Genomic DNA, 8309 nt, shown 5'->3' on the forward strand with positions numbered 1-8309 from the left:
GTTTTCAGCTAAACTGAAGGTGGTGGTGATGCTTTGTTTCTTTACCACAGGACAAACACAGCAATGCTGATGATTTTGGCTCGTCACAACCATCAATAAGCCGAATAGTTGGGGAAACAATTGTGGCACTTACAACGCCACACATTGTCACGCGTTTCATCAATTTCCCAGCAACACACCTCGTAATCCGACAGAAGCAAACACAGTTCATGCAAATATCCATAATGTATTCTCTTCAAAAAAATCTTAATTAGCAAATGTGTGTTGAACGTACACTCCTGTTAGGAATTTCACCATTCAATGTGAACTTATCTGAAAATCCTGTTTGCAGCACAGCAAAGAGTCGTGAATCAGCACTAAGACTGACATTTAAGATTTAGTCCTACACTTCACTCAAATTTGGATTGAGATGCTTGATAACTAACTTTTAAGCACAGCTTTGAGCCAAGAATATTTTTACTACCAAGTCAGTTCTTAGCAGAGTTCTTATGAGTAATTCTGAGAAGCTTGATAAATACGGGCCCTGGGCACCAAACAGAAAATGAAAACTCTCTGTAAAATTAGTTTTGTCTATACTCTAATGTAATGTTTTCTTCCCTGAGCAGAGACAAACAGAGCGCTCTGCAGTATGTGAAGAACTACACACCTCATGATGAAGGCCAGCGGCTCGGGATTCTTCTTCATGGGTCGGTTGGAGCTGGAAAGTCCAGTTTCATCAACTCTGTTCAAAGCCTGTTACATGGCAGAATGTACACACTGGCTTTGGCAGAAAACATCTCTTACGACAGTTTCACCAGGACGGTATGACCTTTTCTCCGTATGTGCTTTACAGTACTCAAACTACAAGATACAAAAAGAAAGTCCAAAAAGAGTCCTTTTACCTTTTTGTCTTCAGTGACATCATGGGCCTGGAACCAATCAAAGGTGTCCAGGAGGAAGACATCAAACTGGCTTTGAAGGGACATGTGAAGGACGGTTACAGTTATTTTGAATGATATATTTATACATATTGTAACTGTTGATTAACTGGATTTCAATTTGTTTTCCAGTTCAAACCTGAATCACCGTTGTCAGAGGATGATCAATTCTACAACAAATCTCCAACTGCCAACGACAAAGTGCACGTTCTGGTCTGTGTTGTTGATGCCAACACAGCGTCTCAAAAGACAGCTGTAACTGTGCAGAAGATTCGGAACATCAGGATGGAAGCCACCAACATGGGTGAGCGGACAAATCTCTGATTATTCTTCTCTTTATTGGGTTTTAATAGATCACACAGATTGGTACTCTGCTTTAAATGTTCTGACTCTCAAACACTCTCCTCCTGCAGCTGTTTGTAGTTTCCATCATCACAGAGAACAGCAGCTGTGGTCAGTTACATGATTCAGTAGTTTTGTGTTCTCCTGGCAGGAATTCCTCAAGTGGCCATCCTCACCAGAATTGATGAAGCCTGTCCTGAAATCAAACAAGATTTAAAGAACGTCTACAGGAGCAAGTTCCTGAAGAATAAGGTAGGTTTAATAGGTAATATTCTGAACTTGAAAAGAGGAATCACATTTCTCCCTATACTGATTCTGATACCCAAACTCGGCACCTGGCCAAGTCAGAGTTCTTATATCTCGCCAGTCATCTTTTTTTTTGTGTCATTTAAAAATTTTGTAAATCTTTGGATTAAAGTCCACGTGGAGAGGCTATGATTGTTGTGTTGTCTTTACTATTGAATTGTTTTACGCAGCATCCTAAACCTGATGACAGAAAGTAGTTGCAAAGTTACAACAGAGGTCTTAGTTTGGATCCAGCTAACTTCTGTTAATTAAGCTCAGATGGTAGTCAACACGTTCAGTTTTACAGTACCGGTCTTCATTGTAAAATGCGTGGATCTGTGGAGCAGTTCAGTGCAGACGTGGGTATTCCCATGAACTGCATCTTCCCTGTGAAGAACTACCACAAAGAAATCAACCTCAACAATGACGTTGACTCGCTGCTCCTGAGCAAGCTGACAAACATCATCAACTTTGGAGAAGGCATCAACTTCAAAAAGTGTCTTAATATTGAGACAGATGTACGGGTATGCTCCTCAATGTTCTCAGATAACAGTGGTCCTGCATACTCAGCAGCTATAATACCAGGTGTGTGCTTCATGTAAAGTGCTGCCAGTGAATAATGTAGCCAGAAGTTCCTTTTTACTGGTGGTGTTCAGCTTCATGTTGGGTCAGCAGGACATTTTTATGGATCAGGGTAACAGATTGATAATGTCATTTGAAATGATATTCTTACTGCTTTTTCTTTTTGATGTGGAGTTCTTTTTTATTTCTTTAATTGTGGTGATGTGCTTTTGGATTTTAGGATTGTGTTGTTTAGTTTTTTATGTTGAATGGTTTGTGCTTCTTTGTGTTTTCTTTCTCTTCTACCATGTTGGATGTTGTTTTTATTTTATTTTTCACTGTTATACTTTGGATTGTTTTCTGTGTCAGATAATCCATAAAATCAACCTATCAGTGTTTGAATGCAGCATATGACGGGACTAACATATGAACGATCTGTCACATCCTTTAGCGTCTAAATTTATATTAAGGGATATCTAGATTATATGTAGAATAATTTCACATCTTTACAGACAGGCAGGTTTTTGTTAACTTCTAAAAGACGACATTATTAAAAGCTTTATTAATATTAACTTCGAAGAGTTGATGTCTCATTTTTATTTATTCTGAAGCTCAAACAACCTCCTCTGCCTCAGAAATGGTCCCATCTGCTCATCACGGGGTCACAGCGCCTCCCACAGGCTGGAAGACATCATTACAGCTAATAGACGACCCTTCAGCAACTAGGCATATATGATTTCAAATACAGGGTCAATAAACTTACAACAAACCCATTTCTATAACTCCTGTATTTTTCACCTGAACCTTTATTTTTTAATAATAAATCTGTATAATATCAACTGAAAATCCAGAGGGGAGGTTTTACTATGGACCCTTAGGGGTTCTCCCCTCTCCTGCATAATCCTTTCATTTTTATAGATTTATATCTGTCTTTTGTGCTATTAATTAATAAATAAATAAATAAAAACATTTCCCCATGTTTTTGTTCCTATGTGACTTATTTGGGACATTTTTAAAAACATTGGTCCAGTATCCCTCTGGTCAAAGCCACCAGACTCCATTGATCAAATTAGTAATTTTACCTCACAGAACATGGGAGTCACTGGTTTCCCCCTGCCTCTGTCGGTTAGTTTTTTTGTGTGATTGTGTAACTTTGGTGTTTTTAAGGGTTAAAAATACCAAAGTCACACGATAGGCAGCAGTTGAACCAAGAGGTAAAATTATTATTTTTATCATTGGAGTCACATAAAACATGGACAAAAAGGATCCAGGTAGAAAAGTTGAAACGTAAAGACAGAATAATACAGGACTAAACTAAACATGTTTGCTTCCATTAAATCCAGTTAAATTAAAATTTCTCTTTGGGTTTTGAGGTTTCTCATTAACTCAGTGTGCATAAATTACACCTCAATGTTATGTTCAATGTTTAGTTTCAACTATTTGGACAAATAATTAAAAAACACAGGAGAAAATATTACTTTCACAGTTCAAATCAGGGTTTAAGCAAAAAAATATATTTAGCAAAAATAGATCAAGAAGTTATTTATGTCTAATTTTTTTCAGTGCAGTAAATTATGAATGGTTTGTTGGACCACAGAGTTGTTCAATTATAGCACTACTTATAGTTACTTTATATTTAAAAAACAAATAAGATTGAAGCCACTGAAGGGGAACTTTTTCTTCTTCAGACCTCAACACCAGCTTGGACGATTTGCAGTTTGTTCCACTACTCAGGCAACAAACATGTAATATAACAGCCACTTTTACCTTCAGTGACTTTTGATTCGACAGTAAAAAATTTTTTTTGGTCAGCGAGTGTGTGTCTGACTTCAGCATTTCCTTTGACATCCTTAAAACTTGATGCAATTTTAAAGCTTTTCACAAAAATTTATGAATCTAATTTCTTCACGCTGTCGTAGCTAAACGTGGATCACATGTTCTCCAGCTCTGAAATAAAAGATTAGTTTATGAGCAAATAATTCAAACTTTAGCAAACTGTGAGACGATTCTGCAGCAGACTTACAGACAGTGAACCGGTTTAGACTGCAGGTCCATGTTTGGATCCTCAGGAGCTCCAGCAGAGGGCAGCATGCTGTTATTTTCTGTTGGTTGAATCTTCTTCCTGAACACAGATTTCTACCTATGAGGAAACCAAAGCAGATTTAAACCCATTGATTAAAGTGAAATGGGCTAAAACATATAAATTGATGCTTAAAGTCCAACTGAAATCACATTTACTCATGACTCTTAGTTAATAATAATGTAAATGTGATTTTTTTTAATCTATTGTTAATAGTTTTTCTTTAATTAAAGGGGAGAAAATGTCTTTTTGGGGAAACATCAGAAATCTTCCTCCCCTCAGCCGATTGGAGGGCGTGTCCCTGCCAGTGTTTGATTGACAGCAGTACAGGTGTTACACCAGACTGTAAGGACAGACCAAGACCTGGTTTAGATTATTTGTGACGTCTTCATGGGAAACTTGTAAACAGGTTTCTTCTCATGTGTGTCTTAACTCTTCAGCATATATCAGAATCCTGGATCAGGTGTTCACGTGCCACAGCATCAGCCTGTACTCCAGAAAAACGAGACAAGATGTTTACATGGACAGCACATTAACTGGGATCCTCCAAAACCCTGATCACCACCAGGACACTCGTGCATGTAAACACACTCATTATCTGGGAGGAGGCTGGAGGAGCAGACGTGCGCTGAGGATCTGCAGCTCTCGTACATCAGTCTGACCCTGATTCTGTGTTTGGCGTCTGCGTCGTGTTTCTGAGAGCTGCTGCTGCTTTCTGACCCAGTTTCCCTGCTCCAATCGACTGGGCTGTTTCCAGTGCTGCTGTGGGAGGTCCCTGCACACGCACGCACACACACACACATACGCATGCAAACACACACGCACACATGCAAACACACAGCAACGCTTTCCTTTTCATTTGTGAAGTTCAGCTTTAATGTGTTCAGGTATCGTGACTGCAGAGAGTTTTATCTGATCGATCTGATCATTATTCAGGTCAGAGCCACAGTCTTTAAAAGGCTCATTTGAAAGCTGCTCATGTTTGAAAGCAGTTATTTTATTCAGAACATCAGTAAGTGTGTTTCCATCCGCAAGGTTTTAACGCAGAAAACACCTTCAGGCTGCGTTCACACTGCACACCTTAAATTCTGATTTGTTTGGTTGACTGTTCACATTTTATACACAGCACGCTGCATGTTATAGTTTTTTACAACTGCTTACGCACAAAATCTTTACAATGTCACAAGAGTTTTGAAACAAACCTCATCTGAAATTTCCAAAACCACGAACTGTTTCTCAGCCTTTCACTCCGTTTTCAGTTGCATAAAACACTTTTTTCAAAACACTACACACAATTATCTACCTAAGACACAAAAATCTAACAGGAAGTGACTTGTTTTCCTTTTCAAAACACAACCAAACACTAAAATGCCAAAACCATTCACCGCGTCTCACAGCCCCTCCTCACATGTGCAAACACTAACTGCTTAACTGATCTGTAACCAATCACTGCTTTACTACAGGCCTACACATAGGTCAAAGGTCAAATTACCTGTTTTGAACAATGGATGTCAACAATGGACAGAGAGCAAGTGGAGGAGGTGGGAGAGGGCAAAGAAGAGAAGGAGGAGATCCATCGCTGCTGAGATCAGGGCCACACTAACTGATCATGTGACCACAGGTTGCCCATGAGAGACGCTTGAGTATGAGCCCAACTTGAGTTTGCATTTGGTGTTTACAGTTTACTTTTCAGCATCTTAGCAGATCAGTTTCACTCTACATTGTATGGAAATGTACACACAAGCCTGTGAAAGACAAATGAGCTTTAGATTTTGACACAGTGTGGAAATGGTATATCAACGAACTTACTGTATTGAAAAAAGTGTAGCCATCTGCTTCATTCTGGGAAGCGTTTATGGCATTTTGAAAGTTTCATTTTGAAGGAGATATGAGGCATTTTGCATTTTGTTTGAGAATTGTGTGTGGAGTTTTGAAAAAAAGAGACGTGTGTAAGCAGCCTCCATGTACACGTTATTGTTTTGACAGAGTGACAGAGTTTCACTACATTTCTCCTCTGATTGGACAGCACTTGTTGCTGCCGTTGGTTAAGGTTAGGATTAGGTGGGTTTAGGGTACAAGTGCAGGTTTATTTGTCACATTGCAACAGGCTGTAAAGTGAAATTGGGTTTGTGACTCCCTTCTGCTACGACAATGTACAGTGATATAAAAGCAATCATAAAGTGGTGAACAGAAATAAACTGATTGTATCTGGATCTGTATAAAAGTGGCCCAAATCCAAACTGGAAAAGATCCGATTCCGCTGTGTGAAACAAAAAGTCAACATTTAATGTTTTTATTTAAAGAGGTGGTATTCTGCTCATTTGCAAGTAAACAGCTCGGGTTCAGCCGTACGTGTTGCCGACCAGCTCGTGTCGGAGTAGCTTTGTCTCCTCTCAGACTGTGGAAAAAGCTTCAAGACTTCAAGAGCCAGCAGTGTGTGTTTTTTACCATCAGCAAACAGATTTTCTCTTGAGTTTAAATTGACAGTTTTTATGTTTGTGCTTTGGTGATTCTTTGTTTCCACTGTGGTTCTCTACATGAGGGTCAAGACCTCCAGAAGGGTCCCAGGATAAATCTGAGGGGTCGTCCGGTTCACAAAATTATGTTTTTCTCTAATTGTCGCCTTTTTACACTGGATACTTCTGAAAGTCCTTCAAACTACACAACCTGAGGAGCTAAACTCACTCTTTGGTCGAACTCCTCGCAGGGTAAATCGTGTTATAAGGACGAGTCCGATGGATCCATGCTAATGTGTACTTAATGGGTAAAATATGCTAATTTTAATAAAGTTTAAAAGTGTTGTATGATAATCAGTTGAACGTTTGTGAACACCTTTCCAGGTAATAACATGTTTGCATGTAAGATGAGCTACGAGCAGCGGACCATAGACGATCCACCAGCCAGATCAACTGGACCAGGAACCAAAGTGGGACCAGAGGAGAGGAAAGAGAGCCGGGATAGGAGCCAGGTTGGTCCAGCTTGGACTTAAGGCTGCTCCTAAAGGTCCTGTTTAGACCCAACGGGACTCAAGTTGTCCAAGAAAGGGAAATCAGAGACTGCCCACATATGTACAGAGACCCGCCCCATCAAGATCCCGGATCAAGCACAAATACAGTCAAGATGCACTTTGACTCTTTTATGTGAAGATGAAAACATATTATCATCTTGTTGCTGCTGTTTGCTACTTTGTTCCTTGTTGACATGACAGAGCTGAAACAATCAGTCAATAATTAGTAAACAGAAAATAAAAAGTAGAACTTAATGTTCCAGAGAATTAAATATTTTGACCATCAATTCATTGTTGACAATACGAAAAATGCCCCACAATGCACTGGGTTCAGCCTCAGATGTTGCTGTGAGTCAAATAGTAATTTAATAACTTCATGGAACAATCACCTTTAGCAGCAGCCCATTATAAACCTTATGGGTATTGTATGGTAGGATAAGCACTGTGTGGGGTCTACATGGCTCATTGCGTTGCTGAATGGGGATTAACTGGCCCATGACAGGCGCACCTGTCCTACCTGAAGACTACATAAGGGGGGTGGGGGGGACATTCTCTGAAACATTAAGTTCGACTGTTATGTTTTCTTGTCCTCCTCTGCGCTCCGCGGTGTCTGCTCACAGTCCGCCGGGTGACCAGGAGACTCTGGCCGGGCCGTGCGCACCTGACCACGGCAGCGCAACCGGCATCCGCCGGTAGGAAGACGTCTTTTTAATGTTACCGAGAGAGTCCCAGCTGGTGGTTCTGCTGCTGCACCATCAACATGAATAATGTAGATCTTGAAGCGGATCCAAGCCCGGCTCCCGGGACCAGAACCCGCGCCGCTGGAGGAGGTGAAGCCAGGAGAGCCAGGCCGGGGTCCGCTTCTAGTGGGACCGACATGGAGACAGGGATGGTCGGCGGGCATAAAGTGAAAACCCTCGGCGGCAGCGGCGGAGCTGCTGGTGATACTGGACCTCCTCCTCCTCCTCTTCCTCCTCCACCACCACCATCATCATCATCATCATCATCATCATCATCATCATCATCATCATCATCATCATCCCACCGCACACCTCCGCCGTTCAGCCAGTTTATCCAGAAGCAACATCACCACCAGCGGCAAACCCACAACAACAAC

At 40.7% G+C, this 8309-nt stretch overlaps 1 pseudogene; it reads left to right on the plus strand.

The window, feature by feature from the left end:
- Nucleotides 1–585: 585 nt before the first annotated feature.
- LOC119908580 lies at nucleotides 586–2406 on the plus strand (annotated as a pseudogene).
- Nucleotides 2407–8309: the final 5903 nt, after the last annotated feature.

This window comes from Micropterus salmoides, unplaced genomic scaffold (genome assembly GCF_014851395.1).
Source record: "Micropterus salmoides isolate LMB-PRFRI ecotype aquatic unplaced genomic scaffold, ASM1485139v1 Ms_hic_scaffold_18, whole genome shotgun sequence".
NCBI classification, from domain to species: domain Eukaryota; kingdom Metazoa; phylum Chordata; class Actinopteri; order Centrarchiformes; family Centrarchidae; genus Micropterus; species Micropterus salmoides.